Below are 15,086 nucleotides of genomic sequence, written 5' to 3'. Positions count from 1 at the left end.
AATCAAGTATATATTCTACTTTGATAAGCATTAAGTTCTAGATAGAATGCCACAAAAAGTGGTTCATGTAAAAAATTTTAAAGCTTGAAGTTTGTTTTCTGGAGATTCAGTATTAACTTCAATTGTTCATATAAATCTTAGCTTGGAGATTTGTAATACAACTTAAACTTTTAGGTTGAGATGGTTTTTTGACTTGTTGACTAAATGGTCATGAGTTTGAATCTCACCACCCCCATTATTTCTTAGGTAGAGTTAATTCCTATAATTATATATTATTTACAATTTTTAATGAAATGTCCTCAGCTGATAATGCTTTCTTAAATTGAAACCATCACTGAATGCCAACACCTACGACCACTGTTTCAGCTATTGATTCTGCTACCACGATTGCAGTTGCCATTGATTCTGCTCACCTTAACTTACCTCCTCAGTCATCTAGTCATCTTTATAGCTGAGACGGGGTTCTTTATGAGTCCACGTAATGCTGACTATATCCAAACTGGCACTAACTGCATTTGCTTCCTCTGAAACACCCAGGATTGTTGCTCAGCCACCGGTCCATTGCTCCTACTAAATTGCTGTTACTATCCAAGTTGCTATTATTCCCTTGACAATGAAATGTACCCACCACAATGTTGTTGCTCAATATATATTGCAGTTGAGTGTAACAATTAGTTACATGCAGCAGCTATCTCTTTCGATTTCCCGAGTGATAGTTCAAAAGTGAGAATTGACTGAAGACATATCTAGGCAGCATAAAATGAGTAAAAAACGACATGTTTAGGTCATGGAAGAAATATTCAATGCCTAAGAAGTGTTTGAAATTTCCTTGACTGTTGAAATTTGCTGCTGCAGCATCTTTAATAGTTTGTTCCATCCTTTTGCTGCAGTCACAAGATAAACTTAGAGGATGATGTCTACAACTTTGGGTTCATTACTGCTTGAATCACTCGTTGGCGCCTATAGTAACAGGGAAAGGAGAAGCATTTCTGCTAAATGAAAATGGTATTGCAGAATCTCTTATGTTCACGAGTTTTCTATTTTATAGAACATTATTATATATGTGTGTGCAAGCGTGTGCGATTTAAAGGTTAAAATTGCTTTGCTTGCCATTTTTACCATTCAGCTGAATGCGTTAGCTTCTAATCTGCCATTCCATTTCCCATTTCTTTGAAGTTTCAATTTTTATCCCTTTTAAAATGTGTTGAGGTTTTTATGCATTGTGAGAAACATACCAATTGATGGTTCTTGGCATGGAAAGGGATCTTTGTTTTCCCCCATTCTTCATAATGTCACTCTTGCTTTAGTCCTATGAATTCTTACCTTTATTTTGTTTTTAATTTGTTTTGATGACATTACCTTCTGAGATCTGATGTTACAAATGGTCAGGCATCCTTTGGAAGCCAGGATGGTCGAAGAAAAAATTGTGGATCCAATTGTTCTTAACTACTTGCTCACAGGAGTCTTCATTATCAATTTTGGTTTCCATCACGAGTAAATGCATATCTCCTGAACCATCAACTCGTCCATCTTTCGAGGATGTCCTCTGGAACTTACAGTACGCAGCCCAAGTCCAAGCCATGGCTGATGCTGACCAGTAATCAGATTCAACGTCATAGTTGTTACTTATGTGCAGTGCTATACCTGAGATTAAGCTTTAGCTGATAAGAAGCAAATACAGCCATGTGGAAGGGGCTCTGTAAACACGTAAGGTAGGTATATGCTCAGGCAGGTTTATTTCCTTCAGATTTAGAAATGTAAAAGTTGTAAATGTCATACTTGAGTGGTTGACCTTAAGCATAGCTGAATTCTTCCTTTTGAAATAGCAATTCCAGCTGCTCAAAGCTTCAAATATTTGGTTATGGGAAATTTAAGGACTGAAAATGGACTGTAACTAGTAATCTTCAAGGGATGGTGCTGCTTCAACATTCTTTGAAATAGCAATTTGATTATACCATCTGACTGTAAAAACCAAGAACAAAAACAAGAATAGAAATTATATGTATTCTTTGAGAATTGAAGCCTGTCATGGAGAACTTATACCATATCCAGGTTGGTATTGGCAGTGTAGCTTGTGTCTTAAGAGACAAAGCCTTCCTATTCACCACTGGTTTCTGGTCGAAATGATGACTTCAAATTGCACCCAAAGCTCTTACACTTGGTGGTTTCTGACATTGACATGATCTTTTGCCCCTTGAGTCTTGACCTGCCATGGCTTAACATGTGGGGAAGAACCCATTTTATGTTGATTTCAAACATCATCTCCAACTTGCTCGACTTTAAGCTAAGGTGCTCTACTAATTTATGTTGAACATGTTGCCAGTTGTACAAGTATTCATCAAATAAAGGGGTCAAAAGTGTCGGTTGCAGCCATCTTTTTTTTTTTGTTCCTATGTTGATGGTTGCTGTGGAGATTTTGTCATCAGGTAGACATACCTGTGAAGCTTTAAAATAAGGGAAAGGAGAGCTGTTCAAATCCTACCTGAAAAAAAAATATATTACTAATTTTAATCTTAAAATCCAAAGATAAATGAGGAAATTTATGTTTCCCAGGAGATTATAATACATTATAATCACAATAGATAAGAGAAATAGGGAGTAATGCATAATCTTTGATCATCTGGACAGAGACTTTTCAACCGCTGCTTGAACCATTTTTGCTTTGAGTCGAGGGCCGACCTCCTTGTAGATGCATGGAGCTACATCTTGGTCAAGTTCTTATGAATGGGTCGGTGCACCTTACATGGTAGCTGGGTCATGAGTGGCAGAGCAACAAGTCATTTTCAAGCTCCTGTAAAATTAACCCTCCATCTCAGACTGATTTTTGTGCCTTCAACTTCAATTGTGAGCTTCAAGTACAGAGGGTGGAGATGATGTGACTTTCAAGTCGGATTCTGACCTCAACAAGCCCTAATTTTTTTTTTTAAATGACATTACAAGTGCAGCTTCATCTAGTGGTCTAATTTATTGCTAATGAGTTTTTTTTTTGTTGAAATTTACAACTTAACTCTTTTAGTTGTTAGTATTTCAACTTTAATTTTTATTATTTTTAATTTTTAATTTTTTGCTTTTTTGTAGAAGTTTTATTTTTTTTTCAATTTCATTTTTAAATTCCAATTTATCAAATATTATATTCTCTAATTGGTCCTTATTTTTTGGATTTCTAGTTTTTTACCTTAGTCTTTTTGTTTAAAAGTTTTATTAGTTTTTAATTTTATCTTTTAATTCAAATTGATGGTATTTATGTTTTTCACTTTGTCTCATTGTTTTGATTTTATAATTTTCTTTTTGATCATTTTGTAAAAATTATTATCCTTTTAATTTCACACTTTAATTACATCATTATTTTTATTTTTTATGTCAATTTTGAGCCTTATTTTTTAAAAAAAAAATTGTCCTTTTTACCAAATTGTTTTTTTTTTTAATTTCACCATTCAATTAAGTATAAAATTTAATTTGTATTTTAATTTTGATCTTTATTTTTTTAATTGCTATTTAAAAGAAAAAACTCTTTTGTATAACTGAAATTCTTTTTTAAATTTCATCCTTTTATATATGATTAATTGTGAATTGAATTTCATGGTTTTTTCAAATTAAATACTTTAAATCTAATAATTTGGGTCATGAGATTGAAAAGTTAAGATGATGTTTTTTTTTTATATAAAAAAAGACTTTATAATTCTTTTAATTTTTTTATCGAGTTATTCCACTTATATGATATGAGCAATGTATTTGGTGAGATATATTAGGTTAGCTCAGACTCTAATTATTGCGATAACAGGTTTGTTGTGATCGATTTTTATGTTATTTTTCATCAATTTCAAAATCCAAAATATTATTTTTTACCCAAAAAAAATCAAATTCTGCCGCAAAACACGAGTGCCGAGGCTGATTTCTATTCTAAATTATAAGCAAAGCATGTTAGGAGTTGTGAAAAATGAAGTTGAATCTATTTAGGAAATGACAATAGATCATCACTTACTATGTTAGGGTTAGGTCGAAGTGGTTTTTTATGCACCACACTTGACTAGGTATGCTCTCATAATCATCACTTGCATCCGCTCAAATTGGATCAAATGAGCTGAAGGATCTTTCTAGTAACCGACTCGACCTGTCCTGGATTTTTTTTAAAAAAAAATTCTCTTTAAATTTTTCATAGCACCTCATAAAACACATCCCTAATAATTAGTATAAAAATCCCATATATTAATAATCTCATTTTTCTAATACTACATGTAGAATCATTCCACTAAACATCAATAATAATATGTAATAATTAATAGATAGTGATTAGCATGGTTATATATAATAATAATAAAAAATTATTATTATTATTATTATTATTCAAGATCTATATTATATTAAGAAATAATGAATATGCCGTTGAATTTAAATTTTTTTTTTTTGTTTTTTTAAATTGACTTACATCATATACTTCAACAAAGTTACATCACACATCATGACTTATATTATATATCACTTAGTATTTGATAAAGATATATTATATACAATATTAAAAGACATTAACATACTAATTTACATATTTTTTAATAATAATAATTACTGAACATATATTCATAATTATAAATTAACTTAAATAATAAAATAAATAATCCACATGAGGAAGATGATGCCTCAAGGAATGCAATGACGCCATGGACATCAATTTTTAACTGTCAGTGTCATCTGCACAGGTGCAACACGAAAACAGCGGAGCAACAACACGCGCTTTATTATTTTTTTGTTTTTTATTTATTATTAAATTACCACATTACCTCTAATACCAAATAATTACTAAAAAAAAAAATCTTTAATTATTATTTTTACTGTGCTAGTTTGGAAAAAACAAAGAAAGAAGTTAGATGTCCGTATGGATTGAGTGAAACTTCCATCCTACTTTTGTAACCACATGAATGCCAATCCTCTTATTGCCAATTATAGCTAGCGTGGAGGCGCGTGTTCTTGACTGAAAACAGCATTGGTGACGCCTAAATAAATCATGTCGGCGAATACAGACAGCCAAGTATGAAAGCGACGGAACCACTAACTCCCACGCGCAGCAACTCAACGTGAGTGTCAATTCACTCCAGTGAGGTTACTCTTGTACTCGCGGCCGTTAAGTTGGATCGCTCTTTACCAGACTCTCAGTCATCATTAGCCCACCGGGCCCACTGGGCCCTACTGCCCTCGGTGCATGATTCGTGCGTGCTTTACAAACTCTCATATAAACACGTTACGTTATACTCCTTAGCTAACCTTTTAATCAAATAGTTAATTTATGTGGGAAAAGTGAATCTGGTCCCGAGGTATCATTCTGTAAACAAAGAGATAAACGACAAAACTCTTCTAATATGAACGTGGCTGTCCGGCATCTATATCAACACTTCTTTTTAGTGTGCTTGGTTATATGGAAAAAAATATGTTTTAATTAAAAATATAATACATTAATATTCTTATTTTTTTATATTAACAAGGTAAAATTATAAATAATTTTTTATAAAGATTTTATTTTAATATTTTTAAGTAAAATACAGTTTAAAAAAAGTAGTTGAATCTTATTATTAAACATATTTTAATCCTTTTTTTTTCCCATGACCATGTGAATATCTATCTAATTTTTTGTACAAAGTAAGATTAAATATGTCTCTTCAATATGAGAAAAAATATTATTATATATAAAAATAAATAATATTTCATTATCATCATTACTATTTTCTTAACAACCATTATTATTATTATTATTATTATTATTATTATCGTCGTCGTCGTCGTCGTCATTATCATCATTATTACTATTTTTTTAACTAAACATAATAATAATTCATCGGTATCACCATCATCATTATTATTGAAAAAAATAAAAACCTTGAGCTTGATCAGAAGGACATGATTAAAAACAATAAAAACTTTAACAAAAATATCAAGAAAAATAATAAAAGATAAAAAAAGATGGACCAAAGTGAAATCATTATTATTATCATTGAAAAAACCAAAATTATATATTTAATTTGAAGAATAAAAACTGAACCATAAAAACTTTGTCAAAAGCAATAAAGAGACAAAAATTAAAAATTAAAAGTAAAAGGATTAAATCGAAAATCATTATATATACAAAATTAGAAACCAGGGTTAAAATAAAAACACATAAAAACTTTAACAAAAATAAAAATAAAAAATAAAACTAATATGATCGAATCTGAAATACCAATAGCACTAAGAACCATAATATATTTGTTATGATAGGAGAAAGAAATGAAGGGAAAAAAAAGAGATTATCCGACGATAAACCGAGAATATTTAGCACTACATATGCTACGTATGATGAAAGATGAGATGGCTGAAGGAATTAGTTTATATGATGAAATCCATTTTCGATCATTGAAAGATGTCATAGTCGTTGTCTAAAAAAACACAACGTGTCTTACTCGTAGAACATGTATATTTTTAATTAAAAATATTATTTTAATAGTAAATTATGTAACCATTCTGTACAAACCAAACAATTAAAAAAAAAAATACCCCGAACCATTGTGATTCTCCCATATATTTTAGTATATTGTTATTCTTGAAACCAAAAACTGCAACCAAATTATTAAAATTTATCAAAAACAAAATAAATTGATTTTTAGAAGATTTAGCATGAGTTTACAGTTTTCTAAGGCAAGTAAAATTCCTTTTTTTCATTTCTATTATTTTAAAGAGAAAATTAAAAACCGTAAATGATAGCAAACAACCATCCATTGTTAAGCTAATTCCTTCGAAATATAATTAATCAAATATATAAATAATTAGGTAAATTTTGTATGTTGGTGTCGGCTTTGCTTTCTATTTATTTATTTATTTTTTATGAATGTCTTATTACCAGACAAGACATTCTCTTTTTTTATCTGCCTTGCTCACTCAACACAGAAACACACACAAGCTTCCTCTGACAGTCACAAACAGAGAGAAAGAGTTAAGAACTAGCTGACCAATGACAAAAAAATCCGAAAGAGAAGATTCTGTAGTTTCTCTAAATCCTGCGAAATCTCTGGTAGTAGGTGAGTCCATCAAAAATGCTAAATTTTTTTTGTAATTTCATTTTCATCCGTTCCATACATACAAATTTACTATAATACTAAGGTTTCTTTCCTCTTTTTTCTTTTTTTTTTTGATACCAGTGCATTTTAATGTTTCCCTTTCTACTTGCTAGCTCTTGTTGAAAGTTGACATTTCTTTTATGGATAAGTTTTGGTATGTGTTTTTATGTGGATCTAGTAGTGTTTACCATGATAAAATGACTAAGAAACTTGTTGCATTTTGGTTTTGTTAGATTTGTTTAGGATTTCTCGACGTTTCTTTGTAGTATTGTTTTATTTATTTATTTTCTTCATGTTTAATGTTCTTTTTACTTGCAGCAGTTTTATGGAGCTAAAAATGAGTTTCAATTTTGTCAGTAATTGCCTGTTAAATTGTTACTAGTTTTTTCTTCCATTATTTGGAAATTTGCCAGCAGATATTATTGAAAATTAGTTCTTTCAAGGATGTGAAGACATATCTTGCTCTGCTTTTTTTTGTTAAAAAAAAATTGTGAGGAATTTTTGTTTTTGTCTTCATAGCCTTGGAGTTGTGAATTTTTATCTTTAATGGGACTTTACAATGTTCGGCTTAAACTTTGTGTGGTAGGAGGTGCATGTTGCTCTGCTTGGTTGTTGAAGAAAATGCTGTGAAAGGAAAGATTAGAACATCTGAGTGTTTCTTAATTTCTGGGTTTTAAACTCAAGTAAGGGGAATAGTTAAGCTCATCTAAGCTTTGAGTGAGATTTCACAATTTTCTGTACTAAGAAATAAAAAATGATATTAAAATGTTTCAGTTTCCTTTTCTTTCCTTTCATTAGCAATTGAATAGAAAAAATTCTTTTGTGTCATTAAATCTGTACACTGTCTGGTTCTGATTTTACCCTTATATTTGTAAAGCTGTGAAATTCTTTAACATCTGAGTTTTATATGCCTTCTGGAATTTTAGGATCTTGGAGTTCTAGGCTGTATAATTAAAACAACCATAGCCACATTGCCACGGTGTTTGGATTTGGTGGATTTCAAGTGTATGCTCAGAAATGGTTCTAGGTATGAATGGAAAGAACAGGAGAAGCTCCTCAGTTCAGGTTAATTATTTAGTGCACATTGAGGATATTAAGCCTTGGCCTCCATCTCAGTCTCTGAGATTCCCTTCGTTCAGTCCTCATTCAGTGGGAAAATGGCGATCGCAATTCTGGGTCTACCAACACTGTTTGTCCTTCACTTGGGACTGTTGTTGTGAGGGGAAAATTGAGTTCAATGAGTCTTTTAGATTACCTGTGACTTTGTTGAGGAAGTGCCTGTCAAAGGCAAGGATACTGATACCTTTCCAGAAAAGAATTGCTTAGAATTCAATTTGTATGAGCCTCGAAGGGATAAGGCTCAATTGCTGGCAACTGCTGTTGTAGACTTGGCAGATATGGTGTCATCAAGGAAACTATAAGCCTAACTGCTCCAGTAAACAGCAAGCGGAGCTTTAGGAGCACACCTCAGCCTATTTTGTACTTTAAAAATCCAGCCAATTGATAAGGGCCACACTACCTCCTCATCCTTATCAAAAGGGGTATTCAATGGACAAGAATGGCGGTGAATCAGTTTCAGCATTAATGAACGAAGGATATGCTGAAGAAAAGCTGAGGTTGCCTCTTTCACTGATGATGATGTTTCGTCTCACTCATCTCTGGCAAATGGGGTTTGCCTCCTCAAAATGATGAGGTACTCAGTTTCTTTCTTTGGATTCACTTTTCAAATCAAGTATTCAATTTTGAACCTATTTATCAGTTAACCAGTTTGGCCTTTCATCAACTTTCTACTTTTATGACTCAAAAAAATAAACAAACAAAAAAGGTTTTTACCATCACTGCTACCATTAAAAAATAATAACAGTGTTCAATCAATAAGATCCACCATTATCCAGAAAACTTCAGAAATGAACCAGATTTGAATAATTACCAATCATCTTCAGGTTCTTATCAAATCCTGTCAAGACAGCTTATTTCTAGTTTTTCGCAATTATGTTTTGCAACATGCTATTCCTCTGTCAGGACCTGTAAAAGGAACAGCCTCTTGCATTTCGCATCTGGATGGCCATCCTGTGAAATTAGTTTCCATTGTAAACTAACAGATAAGTTAACCCTTCATATTGAATTGCAGAATGGATCAGTCAGAATGACAGAGAGCAAGCACTTGTTTAACAAGGAAGCCTACTGCAGCTTCACAGATTGAGATGGAAAAAACATACTGCACCACAAAGAAAAGCTGAAAAGAAGTTCATTCTTATTCGTCATCCTTAGATTTATCATCTGATGTTGGGAGCCCAGTCAATGGTCATGCTTCTGTAATGAACTCTGCTATCTTTCTCTAGTCCATCGTCCAATTCTAAAGATGATGTTGCTCAAAGTGTTCATTCTTCTTCCCCATCCTTCACTTACAAAAGCAAAGATGAAGAGGCTAATACAAGCAAGAGAAAGCAATGCCATTCAGGATTTCCGAGCAGGAAGTTCATGGAAAGGTGACTAATAGCATCACCACAATTAGGAGAGGTGATATTTTTCCAGAACAATAATGAGAATACATCTTCAGATGATAATCCCCACGTGGGTGCAAAGCTTGGCAATACAATCTCTGGTGATTTTCAAGTAAATGAAGAGCGTAGCTCAGAATGGAGGAAGAGCAAAAAGCAATTCTCCAGAAGATGAACCAATATAATTTTCCATATGATGCTAGAGATGACGACTCACTGGGGAGTGATGCATTTACTTCACCCGGGGCTTTTGATATGAAGGGAAATATCCTCAAAATTGATAGATTAAAGCATGTGAAATCTGTAAGGTCATCATCAGAACTCACTGAGGAGCAATGGATTTGGTAGCAGAAATCAGCACAATGAAGTTGGTCTGATGAGAGATGTACATCACAGTGCTGGGAGCCTTGGCTTCAATGAAAGAAAAAAATGCAAAGATTTATCCGAAAGATACCCGAACAAACCATTTTAGATGGCAAGATCCAGCAATTGGAACACAAAATAAAGATGCTCGAGGGAGGAGTTGAAAGAAGCTGCTGCTATTGAGGCTTTCTCTTTACTCTGTTGTTGCTGAGCATGGAAGTTCCATGAAGTAAGGTTTGCTCCGGCTCGCCAGCCTTTCTAGACTATATCTTTCATGCTTGTAGAGAAAGTTTCCAGTCAAAAGAAGAGCTTACTGCAGCAAGAAGTGCCATTTCAGGACATGTTCTGGTTGCAAAAGCATGTGAAATGACCGTCCCTAGGTATTCTAATTCACACCATTTCTAAATCTCCAGGAATCTTTCACATGCAACCATCATTATTTTGACCATTCTAAAGTATGTAAAGGTTGGATTCCCATCAAAGTTACATGTTGGACCCAAGAAGTTATCTATTCTGGTTTGACCAAGTGAATATAGTATCTTCCTTACAAAGGGCTAAATACCTGACCCGACTCCACACAATATTGGAGCCAAAGAAGGACAAAAGAAAATCATTTTATTTTGACTGGAACACCACAACCCGGCCGTGAACCATGATGTGTTTTTCAACCTGAAACATCCTGTGTGGAAATATAATTGTTTAAAAAACAGTGTCACCTGTGCTACTATTCTTTCTACTGCTACTTTCTTTACTATCTAACTGATGTTCTCAAAATTATTTTGCAAGCTCATGTTTCATGCTTTTACTCTAAATACAGGTTGACATTTTGGTTATCAAACTCAGTTGTTTTGAGGACAATTATAAGCCAAACTATTGGTGATACAGAAAGCAAAATTTCTTCAGGACAACATACGGGAAGGAAGGGAAACAAGATAATATCATCTTCATTGAAATGGAAAGAGTGTATCTCCCAGCCGAAAGGAAATAAGATGGTCTTTATGCAGAAGATTTCCAGTGACTGGGAGGAGCCGCATGTATTTTACATCATGCACTGGAAAGAGTTGAAGCTGGATCTTCTCCCGCACCATTGGATCCAATCTGGTGGCAGGTTCTTCATTTAATTCATCCTGTTCTCCTTCGTCTTTGTTGATTTCTCATTAACTGCACTATTATTTTAAAAATATTAAAACTCTGCTTCTTTAATATTACTTGACATGAATCTTTTTCATGGTTCTGCACCAGACTCTGACCCCCACACATGCAAGCTGCTGCTACAAAGGAAATTGCTCAACTTGATAGTTTCTGGCTCTAAGAAAAACCTTGGAAGGACATCAGGTTGGTTCACGAAGACCAAGGAAACATTTCATTAGAGCATGGAAGAAGGCATTCAAAGATGCCTGTGAAAGACTTTTGTCCTGTTCGAGCTGGAGCCATGAATGTGGCTGTTTACCTGTGCTGGCAGACTGGTAATCTATAAATTTCAATGGTGTCATCAAAGTTAATGTGTTTTTATAGACACTGACAAGTTATAGCATGTGAACAACCAACATAGCTTACAATGGAATTCTTTGAACGTGAACAACATATGGTGTTGCTTTACTGTGTAGATGGTAGAATATTTGAAATATCATCTTGAAAACAAGAATGCTGAATTGTTGAACTCATATGGTTGTTGACAGCATTGTTAGCTGATATTTGTTTCAACTAATTTTCATTTGTTAACTAATATTAGTTGTCTTGTTGATTATGCTTTTCCAACTATTTGATAATTTGTTTCTGCAAACAATATGGCATGATAATATATTTACTATTATGTTTCAGATAATGGAGCAATGCGTAAGCTTAGATTAGATGTGGCAATGTTCAATGCTATCCTTCGTGAATCTGTTGATGAATCCCAACCGATCCAGTATCTGATCCCATCAGTGATCCAAAAGTTCTCCCAATTCCAGCAGGGTCATCAAGCTTGGGGCTGGTGCACAACTGAAAAATGTGGTGAGGATAAAGTTCTGACACGGAAGCCTAACCTAAGGAACTTGTTGCTGTTATCTTTTAGAGTTTGACCTTCATTTTGGTCTTTATTGCTACCTCTCTTAAATTTGCAACCATTTAGTTGTAAAATGGGAGCCAAACATGTCTCCTTTTCCTTTCCTTTTTCAAAATTGAAGGGGAGACAGTTCAGATACCATCCGACATCTCCAAAAGTGTGCTAGATGTGACCTGTTTTTCTCCTCTTATTTCCACATTTGAAATCCATGTCATGCTTCTCTTGGAAAAAAAAAAAGAAAGACAGAAAGAAAGGGAAAAGAGGTTCATGCTAAGAAAAACATCTACATACCATGCATGCATATGATATTTGATGCTGCATGTCATTTGTACTTCACAAGTTGGTAAATCCTATTCATACCAAAGACTAGACTTGATGATAAGAGACACCAATTTGAAACCCATTAACCTGTATCATTGGAGAGGGTGTTTAAGGTTTTCTATGACTGTCATTAATGTTAGTAACTTTCCTTGGTACTTTTTGAAATATCAGATGGGAACTGGTCAAGATGGCTGACTGATCTATTTGGTATGGATGATGATGACTTGCTTGAAGATGACAATGAAAACAATGAGACTGGATGAGAGACCAGACACGACATTCAAGCCTTTCCATCTCCTTAATGCATTAAGTGATCTCATGATGCATTTCCAAAGGACATGCTCTTAAGTAAATCCATCAGAAAAGAGGTTTGCATACTCATGCTATTTATTCATATTTCATTGCAAGCTCGACATACTCACACCCTTCATTCATCTCAAACTTGCATGAGCCATGTTTTCAATCCTTAATAAACATCATGTTATTTTTGAAGGTATGCCCACTTCGCTGCACCATTGATCAAGAGGGTTCTTTGATGATTTTGTCTTAGACGAGTTTTGTCCAGATCCTATTCAGATGTTGTATTTTGAAGCCTGGACCACTGAGGTTAGTCACATTCAAAATGAATGGATATGTTTCACTTCTGTACTTATCAATGGTTCTACTCAGCATGTTCCTGTGAGCTGATGACATTTAGCATGATCTTCTTTATAAGGGTGCAAGTTGTTAGTGAGTTGGTATTGGTTAAAAAAATATAAATGTTGGTTTGTAAATTGGGTAATTGATATTTGATAATGGACCAAATCCTTGTTAGTTATTACTGGAAACGTTGCATAAAGAATTGCACAAAAGAATCTTAAAACAGAACAGAAAAAATTGGACGCCCCGGAATTCTGCATTAGTTGTTGCCCTCTGTTCCAATGATTATTTGCTGTTTTGAGTTGGCCACAAGCCTACCTTGAATTGGCTCTATCTTTTAAAGCTAGCTAGAAACCACATAGATCAAATTGCATCCTCTTGTCTATACTACATTTTAAGAGTGCTATGTATTCGTGCCACGTGAATTAGCTGATTTAAGAGTACTGTGGTATCACCACCAGGAATAAGCTCATTACGAGATCATAAGCAATCATCTCTTTTTTTTTTTTTTTTTTAAATTTCATTTAGGATGCTATTGAGGCTGGAGAGGAGTCTGTCACAACGGTACATGCATTGCAGCTCCTCCGATCTATTTACACACCTTCAACAGCTTCCATTGCCAAATCCATTGGAGAGTTTGGAAGTCAATCTAAGCTGAGAAAAAGTGGCTCCTCAATTGTCAGAAAATCCTACACAGTGATATGAGCTTGATGAATTGAATTCACCTTTGGCTTCGATCATACTTGATGGGGTGCGGTCTTCACCTGCCCAACAAAGCCCAGCTGGAAATCAAAGAAGGGCTTGACAATACCATCAGATATGAACTTCTCAGAGAGATATGGATGAACAGTTGAGTAACTAATATATGTAAAAAATTCACATGTCTATACAATAATGTATGATTAGCTTTGTTTGCTTTATAGTAGTAAATCAGCAGTCAAGTTTTGGGTCCATTTGGTTATCTTGTACTTGTAAAAAAGGAAAATGCAAATCGTGTAGCTTTAGAGAACATCTCAATCCTTCATGTAGAAATGGAGTGCCTGTTTTAGCATTTTGAAGAGAAATTTCTCTTTTCATGACCCTTAATTGTGATTCTTAAATCTCAACTGATAAAGTGCTTCATGAAACAGGTATTGTTTGTTTTAATTAATTCCTGAATTTTTAGGCATGTGTATTAGCTTGCACAAGCTGTGTTCGGGTCTTGAGGCTAAAAACCAAGTTGCCAACTTGCCCTGATAGTGTTGGAATTTGTATGGTCCAAAACTGGGTTGACAGGGTGCCATTGTAACTGACGTGGAAGTTAGCATCCCTTACGCATACTTCTGTATCTGAAGCTGGTCTTCAGAACATTTCTCAAGGAGCTCAATATTCCTACGACAAGGTGTTAGGGTTATTAAAGCGCCATAGTCTTTTTGGAGGCTCATGGAACGACATAGATGTTCAAAAAGACTTGGAAAGCCTGCAGATGCGAACAATTAGTTCAAATCAAGGTTCAGCTGCCGCCATTTGAGTAGCTACTGTTTTTCTTTTCTCCTGTCATTATCGTTCTAGGAGTGCGGGGTTTGAATCTAGAAACCTTTTAACTCTTGGAGCTCCAGCCTTGACCGTGGAGTCAGTCCATCATCACTGAATCAAAGCTTCATAGCCATCCCAGTTTCTGAAAGTTGAGAAAAGAAGAAAAGACACGAAGGAACAAGAATATGACTTCCACAGAACTAAATTCGTGTTATTCCGGACAGATTCTCTTACAATTGACAACACAATATAGACCACAAATCGGAGACAAGACGCAAAAATACACTTGCCGTGTTCTTTGTTTTATATCTCTCTCGCCAAAAATTACCTCAAACCAATACATCTCAAAATTGCAACTGCTTAGATAAGCTAAACTTCAAAAAGAAAGATTCAAAAATCCAATTGGACAATCGTCCATCCACACAACTCGTATGGTGGTCCCACTTTCTTATAAATATTTACTCATACCCATGCCTGCTTGGGAATGAAACCGAAGCAGTCAGCAGTTTGCATGGAAGAAAGAATCAAGCAGCCAGTTTTTGGTGAAGAACTAACAGCACTCAGGTGTTTGAGGTGTAATGCAGCCAACAAGCCTTGCCAATGTTTCTCCAGATCCACCTG

General features: G+C 34.2%; 1 pseudogene; it reads left to right on the top strand.

Moving 5' to 3' along the window:
* The first annotated feature begins 6,859 nt into the window (after positions 1 to 6,859).
* Positions 6,860 to 13,792, top strand: LOC118027543 (uncharacterized; annotated as a pseudogene).
* The last annotated feature ends 1,294 nt before the right edge of the window (positions 13,793 to 15,086 follow it).

Source organism: Populus alba, chromosome 1 (genome assembly GCF_005239225.2).
Source record: "Populus alba chromosome 1, ASM523922v2, whole genome shotgun sequence".
NCBI classification, from domain to species: Eukaryota; Viridiplantae; Streptophyta; class Magnoliopsida; order Malpighiales; family Salicaceae; genus Populus; species Populus alba.
Note: the sequence above shows the minus strand (reverse complement) of the source record. Positions and strands in the feature narration are given on the sequence as shown.